At 43.8% G+C, this 9,068-nt stretch overlaps 1 pseudogene; it reads right to left on the reverse strand.

Moving 5' to 3' along the window:
- Window positions 1–4,917: 4,917 nt before the first annotated feature.
- Window positions 4,918–7,272, reverse strand: LOC129403369 (uncharacterized; annotated as a pseudogene).
- Between the last annotated feature and the right edge of the window lie 1,796 nt (window positions 7,273–9,068).

The following is a 9,068-nucleotide window of genomic DNA, read 5'->3' on the forward strand; positions in this document are numbered from 1 at the left end:
GGGGGGACTGAAATTATAGTTCGGTGGGTAGGGCATTTGCTCTGCATGTGGAGGACAGCAGACTTGGGTTTGATCCTAGGCATCCCATATGGTCCAGAAAACCAAAAACCAAAAAAAACAAAGAAAAGAGGATTTGGGTCCAGACAAAATCAGAGTCAACAATGTGCTGAGACTGCTGAGATTACCTCACTTCATGTAAGTTACACAGAACGTGTTATAAAAGAGAACTGCTGGGTCTACTCTTTCAGGTCAGGAAAAGTGAGAAGCAAGGGCATTGTGGAATAGCTATATGTCTTTCTACACTGTCTCACTCAGCGTGGCTTCTGTAACAAAACCACAGATTTGGAATGTAGACAATATGAATTTGTTTCTCAAAATTAAATTATGGAGTTTAGAAATTCAGTATCAAGATACCAGCAGACTTGGTGTCTTGACATTTGGTGTTCTTATTTTAGAAGTAACTTTCTTCCCCCCTTAAGTCCTGAGATGATAAAGAAAGAAACAAAGTTTCTTATGTCTTTTTTGTATCACTGTATCACTGTCATCCCATTGATCAATGATTTTCTTGAGCGGGAACCAGTAACGTCTCCATTCGTTCTAGCCCTGAGATTTTAGCAGCCTCTCTTTACTCTTTCTTCCCAGCTGTGCCGCATTGGAGGCTCTTCCAGGGTAAGGGGAATGAGACCCATCATTGTTACTGTATTTGGCATATCGAATACGCCACAGAGAGCTTGCCAGGCTCGGCTCTGTGGGCAGGATGCTTTTGGTACCTTGCCAGGTTCTCTGAGAGGGAGAACTGGGAGTGTTGTTTATAATCTCTGGATCTTGGCTGTTGATGGAATTACATGGCGCTGGGGGTGGTTTGTGGATGTGGCTTACAAGCTACTGGAAAATGGGGGGTCTGGGTGGAGAAGGTCCAGTTCTGATCCGAGCAGGCTTGGAGATCTCAGACATGTGTCCCGCACACCTGGGTTCCTTTGCCAGTTTCTTCATGTGTGAGGCTTGTCCGAACTTGTAGAGAGGGGCCTTGAGCATGGCTGTGGCTGGCTGTGGCTGGGTTCCAGGGGTCTTTGGATGCCAGGGCTCTGCTCAGGGTTGGGATTGTGGGGGGAACTCAACCCGATCTGCTCCAAGGAGCACCAGTGAAGACAGGCAGGTGCAGGGGCAAGAGACTCTGTCTTTTATGTAAGGATATAAATTCAACTTATGTGGGTTCTTTGTTTATGATTTAATTTCCACTCAAAAACCCTCTTCCTAATACTAGCATATTGAAAGTGGAGCATAAGATTTCAACATACAAATGGAGGGGGATAGCAGAAAGTAAAGAGAAAGCATGGTAATTGAACACTGGTAGTTTAGAACTAAGGGTTTGAGGAGGAAGTAGGTATTAGTACAAATAATCACTATGATGCTCAGTGAAGGGTGGTCGGCATTTGACTTGGACTATGAAAGGAGTTGTCCACACAGTAAGAAAACACAAATGTGTCAGTTGGGAAACAAGTACACAAAGGTCCATGGTCCACAGGGTCAGGTCCAAGGGAGCCATGGCATATGGGGATGATGAGTGACTGCTTACCAAAGGAACTGGAACTCCTGAGAGAACTCCACAACTGATTGACACTGGGAGTCTCAAGTATATTAAATGAAGGAAAACCTGTAGCACAGCATTTGTTGCTACCTAATGAAATGTCTTGTAACACTGCGAGACTTCCATCAACACAAAGTCATGAGGGTCACAAAACCACTAAAAATAAAGATCTCCAACTGAGGTATCTTTACAATCTGCAGATTGTGCTTGCAAATTTTAAAATTTTCTTAAAGCCTTTTTAAAAAAATAAATGAAGTTCTGTGATTTACAATACTGTTACTCTGTTAATGATGGAGTTTTCCTTGCACCTGATTCTAACACCCTGAGACTTAATTCCAATACCATATTGGTAACTAGCGTACTTGTCTCCTTCTCCCAAGGGCCTCCATTATACTTCCTTTAACCTCCATAGTTGTGTAGATTAGTTCTTACTTGTTGTGGAGAACCACAGGCCTTTCTTCATTTAACATATTTAAGATTCCCATTAAAACATTCTCGGTTGACAGTCAATATGTTGTCAAGTACTCTCAGGAGTTTAGCAGTGCCAGTTGCTCTGATAGACAGCCACTTCCTACCTTCACAAACCATTTGCTGCTACCTTGTATGTACTTCTAGGTTGGAAACATTTCACTTTAGAAAGATGCCTACTGGGATTTGCAGATGAATTGTTTTAATATAAACAGGGAAACAATTAGAGGGTTTCATGCTCCAGATGATGGGCTGAAGGTCTGAGCTGACAGATGACTGTGAAGGATAGCAAAACAGTGTGGGAGATGCATCATGCTTCACAGATTATATTTCCCTTCTTAGATCCTAAGATGGAGCCAGATTCTTTACAAACAGCATTGCCGTATTTACTAAATTTCAACTTCTGGTTCATTTTCATGCCAGATAGACCTGCCAAATCAAATCTGATGCAATGTAATAGATTCACTCTTCCTGCATTGCTCTCTTGTTTACTTACTAATGTCCAAGTCACTAAGATGATTATGTTATCATTTCTGTCAGCATATCTTCAAGTAAAAATCAAACAAAAAGCTTCAACAACACACCTGCTCAAGTAGAAAGTAACTTGGTAGATTTTTGTAAAGGGTCACAAAACCAGTTAAAAAGTTCAAATTTAAGCATATATCAGGGAGGTAACTTAGGCCAAGTGCTGCCACCAGTCATGTATTCAAACTTGTTGTACATATGGATGTAGAAAGATAAAACTTAACTGCAATTTTAAATTTTATTGAGCCATTGAGAAATCTTGGTGGTGTCTGAACACATGCAACTTTTCTTGTCTAGCCAGGACACCAGAACATTTTCAGACTTAATTTGATGTGTACTGTGTTTGAAAAAAGTAATCATACGCAGAATCTAAATAGTAAGCAAAGTAGATTAAAAAAAGTAACATATATGAACAAGAGTGGTAATGTCATCTAGGAATGCATAATATGCCTTAAGGGTTCATAGGCTAGATGGGCTTATATAAGGACTTCTTCCTTAATAATTCACTGGCCAGATTTGAAAATTTCAGCTTTTACATGATATAATTTACATGCATAAGTCTTAATCACCCTTTAATGATGTAAAGTCAGATGTCTGATTCAAGTGGTAGGATGCAGGATAATATAGCCTCAGATAGTTTAGGTTTATTGGGTTGTTCCCATCACAGTGCTCCTTTTCCTCTGCATTTATTTGTAACTTCTTTCTTTGTGCTCTGTTGACTTGTAAATATTGTTTTTCTCTTTTCCTTGAGTCCTTTGCATAGTTTGTTCAGAGCAATGTCCTTTTGTATGGGCACAGGAAGATAGTAAATGCTACGCTTTTGTAACCTGGAGTCATCTGACTTTACATGATATTTTCCTCCTGGGCATCTATTCTTTTGACCTAAGCCTCAGCTGCCCTTACTTCCAAGCACTCCCAAAAGCAGGATCCCGATGAGGGATGGGATGGACCCAGGGCAAGCAGTGAGTTATGTGCTACCTTGACATCGAGATGGCCTGGCCAAAGCACCTAATGCTTAAGTACAAGTTAAGAGCTTGGTCATGGACAAATGCTGTCGTGATCCAAAAAGCACTAACTAGATTTGGACCCTGCTAAGGTTAGGAATGATTAATCTGGCCTGAGCGCTGTAGTCGGAGTCTGTGGCAAGATGTTTCCAGGAGAGTTGCCCTACAAGCTTCAATGCATCTCTTACTGTGTCCTTACAAAAATAGCTAGTATTAAGATATTGACTGAGTTTTTGGACTGAGGAAAGGAGAAAAACACCTTAAGAGGTATTTTGCCTGCTCTCAGTGAGGAAGGGCTTTGGAATACCTCTAGACAATGTTTCCTTTGAACCTGATGGGACCTCAGGAAGGGCTTTCTTATGTTGATTTTGCTGGGTATATCTGGGCCCAGAGAGAAAAGTAGGGGAGAGACTAGTGGGAAGGAGAACCTAGAGAGCTGGGATTGAGGAATGAGTGTCTAGGAAGAAAGAGTGCTGGGAGAGAGAGAACGAGAGAACCCAGGCTGAGAGATTGAGCGCGGAGAGACAGGAGGAGACCAGAATGAGAGGCAGTGTGAGACTAGAATGGGGACCTCAGAGAGACTGGAACAGGGACGTAGGGAGAACTAAATAAATGGGAACTGATCAATCAAGCAGCTTGGCCCTCATTTCCTCTTCCGTCTGCTTCGTGGCCTGGGCTTCCCCGGTTGGGCGAGCAGCCTGGGACTGACCCCTGAACCTGGGCAGCCTATGGGGAGAGCTGCCAGGGCTCTCCTCCGGCTGCCCCCTGGCATATATTTTTTATAGTAGAACACATACCTTGCATGTGAAGGGCTCTGGGTTTGATCTGTGGTAGCACATAATTTATCAAATCACTTGTATCACTTGTAGTCCCATTGATCTTCGATTTGCTCGAGTGGGCGCTAGTAATGTCTCCATTTGTCCCTGTTGCATGCTAGTGCAGCCCAATGATATCTGCTTGCTTCAGGAACAGGAATAGCCTCAAATCGTTCATTCAGGGATTTGATGAAGAAATCTGACCATCTAGTTGATGGGCGGCCACGAGGTCTACTGACAACCCGTGGAATCCAGTTGGTAACAACTCTACTCCAGCGGTCGTCTCTGAATCATATTACATGACCGGTCCATCTGATTTTTGATGCCTTGGCAAACGAGACAGCATCCCTGATTTTTGACCGTCGATGGAGGTCAGAACTCCGGATTCCTTCTCTCACTGAGTGAGACATGATATTCCCAGCATAGCTCTTTCGATTCCTCTTTGGGATACCCTAATAGCATTCTCATCCTGTTTGCGTAGGGCCTGGGTCTCTGAGGCATATGCTAGTGCAGGAAGAATGGTGGAATCAAAAAGATGCGCCCAGAGTTGGAGGTTCTTTGTTCTCTTAACCACTTCTTCAATGCATTCCACGTTGCTCTCTTCCTCCTGTGCAGTTCTGGCACCAAGTCATTCCTCATGTTGATTTCTTGACCCAGGCACACATAGCTGCTGCATTCGGATATGTTCATTCCACTGAAAGCAAATGGAGCTTCAGGGACCAGTTCATTTTTCATGAACATAGTGTTGATATTCAGCTGCAATCCGACCTTTCCACACTCGTGGTTGAAGTCGGCCAGCATTTGTGCCACTTGGCTAATAATTGGTGTTATGAGAACGATGTCATCAGCGAAGCGGAGGTGGTGTAGTTGCAAATCTTCACTCCCATTCCTTCCCATTCCAGTCATCGCATCATGTTCTTGAGGGCGGCACTGAAGAGTTTCGGTGAAATGGTATCACCCTGCCATACCCCTCTCTTTACATTAATGACTACTTCCTTGTAGAATGGTGAGATCCTGGTGGTGAATCCACAGTACAGCTCGCAGAGGATTTTGATATACTGAATTTGAATGCCCTTTTTGGCCAGGGTTTCTATGACCGCCTCAGTCTCAACAGAATCGAAGGCCTTTAAGTCAATGAACTTTAGACAGAGTGGCATCTTGAACTCTTGCAAAACTTCAATGAGTTTGGTCACTGTGTGGATACGGTCTATCATGCTGAATCCCCTTCGGAACCCGGCTTGTTCTCATGGTTGTCCTTTGTCTAGTGTTCTGCCTATTCTATTCAGGATGACACGAGTGAACAACTTGTAGATGACAGAGAGCAGGCAGATTGGGCGATAGTTGCCGATGTTGTGGATGTCTCCCTTGTACAACAGAACGGTCCTACTGGTTTTCCACTGAGACGGAATGTTGCATTCAGACAGGTAGCGTGTGAAGAGTCGAGCCAGTGTATTGATGAGTACTGGTGCCAGATTCTTCAGGTGTTCGGGTCTGACCTTGTTCGGACCAGGTGCTGTACACATCTTTACCAATGAAATCAAGAAAATGGTGTGTCGGATTTCAGAAGGGAGAATGTTGGGAACGACATATCCATCCTTCAGAACTTGGTATGTGGGCATGTGGACATGACTGTCAAAGAGATCCGAGTAGAAGTCATGAATAATCCTCTCCATTGCCTTTCTGGAAGATGTGATAGATCCATCGGGACCTCGGAGGGCAGTCATCTTGGTCTTGTAGTTGGCGGAGGACAGGCGAGCCTTGAGAAAACTTTTCCCGGCTTCTGCTACATTGGCCAACACTGCTGCTCTTCTCTCTTTGAGGTCTTCCTTTATCGCATCTCTGCACAGTTTTGTGAGCTCGGACATTAGCTTGTGGTTGCCTGAGGCTCGTGCCAAATAACGTTGACAATTGACCTCGAGAGTTTCCGAAGACAGGTGTCTGTTTGTGGCTTTCTCACTCTCGGCATTCTTGGCACAGACATGGAGGTGCTGAACCAGTTGATCGTATTCCTTGTCAATGTTGTCAAGGACGGCATCTTCCCACGTTGCTGCAATAGTGCCAAAGAGCTCCCAGTTGGTGGTCATTCTGGGGTTGCCTTCTTAGACTTAAATTTTGCAGACTTTTCTCCCCGCTCTGTGAAGTAGAATTTTGCACGAAGGAGACGGTGGTCCGATCCCGTTTGGAATTTTGGGACAACAGCGACAGCGGTCAGGCAAAACCTTCGATTGAATATGATGTGGTCAATTTCATTGTGGAACTGTCCACTGGGAGACTCCCATGTCCTGCGTTTAGATTCAGCCTTCTGGAACTGTGAGTTACCATGGATAGTCTTGGTCGACACGATGAACTCAGACAGTCTCTCACCCTGATCGTTCCATTCTAGGCCATGTGTCCCAATGTGGAATTCTTCGGGCGACCTTCTTGGACCTATCTTGGCATTAAAATCACCAACACTGATCTTGTAGAAGGTGTGGTCTTCTGTATAGAACTTCTCCAGTTCCATGCAGAACCTCTCACTTTCTTCTTCATCGTAGTTGGAAGTTGGTGCGTAGATGACAAAGATAGAAACTGCAGGCAGTGAGCCACATCTATTCAAGCTTAATCGTCCAATTTGGGTTGTTAGGCATTTGAATGAATCGATGCTCATGGCCAAGTTCGTGTTGACAAGGACACCAACGCCACCAACACCTCTGTTGTTGCATGTTCCGAGGAACAATTCTTCTCCAGTGTCGAAAATGGTGTGATGTGATTGATGTCTCCTCGTTTTGGTCAGACCAATGATGTCGTACTTGATCTTCTGCGCTTGCACCATCAGGTCCTCGATGGATGCTTCTGATGCCAGTGTCCGTGCATTGAAAGTACAGACAATCATTTTAGTCTTTCTTCTTTTTGGCAGTCTAGTTTGTCCCCAAGATTTTTTCAGCCTCTCTTTGCTCATCTTCCCTAACGCTGCCATATGAGAGAGGCAGAGAGAGAGGTGAATGAGAGGTAAGAGGTGAATGAGGCCAATTGTTACTGTTGTTGACATAACGAATACGAGACGGGTAGCTTGCTAGGCTCTGCCGTGTGGGCGGGATACTCTCGGTAGCTTGCTGGGCTCTCTGAAAGGGATGGAGGCTTTTAGGGTCGCCTCCAATTGCCCTTAGAGGTGTTACTATGGTTCACACCAAATTTGAACCCTATCAAATATGGTGCGGGAATAATGGGTATTAAGTGTTTTATGGTGTGTCCTAGAGCATTGCGGTTGCTGGGTAGTTGATGTAGTGGGGGTCGGCCAGTGAGGTATTTTTCTGGCTTGAGTAGGGTGGGGTGTGAGGATTGGACCTCTGCCTCAGATTCCGGAGATTGGAGGAGGCAGACAGAGGATCTTGTTTCCAGGTCTCGTTGAACCTAGAGTTCAAGGTCTCAAAGTTTTGCTTACCTGGCTTTGACGCCCCACTCTATCTAAGCCACATAAATATCTCACTGGCCGACCCCCACTACATCCACTACCCAGCCACCGCCACGCTCCAGGCCACTCTCCGGACACGTGGGCCGAGCCTCACGCATGAGTGAAGCCCAGAAAATTTATCGAATATTGCTCAGTATTGTGCTGGTAGGCTTTGGGCACTGCCTGCCCAAGTACCTCGGGAAGTGACCACCACAGCAATTTAAAATAAATGCATCGGTAAATAAAATAGTATAAACGTTTTTTAGTAGAAAACAAAAAAGAGTAGTTTGTACTATACACAAGGTTTGAGTAGCCAGCATCACTCAAACTAAAACAGGAACCCAGAATTCCATAGCATCCGCACCCTGCAAGAATTAATATTCTTTAAGACTGAGTTGTATCTTTTGATTGACTCAAACAATTCAATCTTTGGCTCTTTTCTTTTTGGCGTATAGGTTTGAAATTCATCTATGAGATACCATGGATTAGAGTATCATTTATTCTCTTGCTAAATAATATTCAATTGTGTGAATTGAATATATTATATTTATCTATTCATAAAGTGATAGACATTTGAATTTTTACAGTTTGGTGAAAAAATTGCTTTAAACATCCAGATGTAGGTTTTGCATGTAAATATAATTTTTTTTTAGGTATACACCAAGGAGTGATAGCACAGCGGGTAGGGCGTTTGACTTGCATGCTGTCGACCGGAGTTCAATTCTCCCACCCCTCTCAGACATCCCGGTAAATTACTGAGAGTGTCTCGCCCTCATGGCAGAGCCTGGCAAGCTACCGATGGCATATTTGATATGCCAAAAAGAGGAACAACAAGTCTCACAATGGAGACGTTACTGGTGCCCGCTCGAGCAAATTGATGAGCAATGGGATGACAGTGACAGTGACAGTGATAATAAATATATACTTGACTTTTGTTTGTTTCTTTTCAGGCCATATTCAGTGGTGCTCAGGGATCACTCCTGGTAATACTTAGGAGACCATAACAGTGCTGGAAATGAATCAGGGTGGTCTGCCTGTTACTGAGTGCAAAGTGCCTAATCCCTGTGCCTAATCTCTCTCTCTCTCCATGCCTAATATCTCTCTAGCCCTATAGTTAATATTTTGTGCATTTATTCAATTGTTTCCCAAAGTCTCTTCATCATCGTAAAGATGATGTTAAAAACAAGAATTCCACTTTCTTTATTTCCTCATAGATACTGGTTATGATCTACCCTAAA

The sequence above is a fragment of the Sorex araneus genome, chromosome 3 (genome assembly GCF_027595985.1).
Source record: "Sorex araneus isolate mSorAra2 chromosome 3, mSorAra2.pri, whole genome shotgun sequence".
Taxonomy (NCBI): Eukaryota; Metazoa; Chordata; class Mammalia; order Eulipotyphla; family Soricidae; genus Sorex; species Sorex araneus.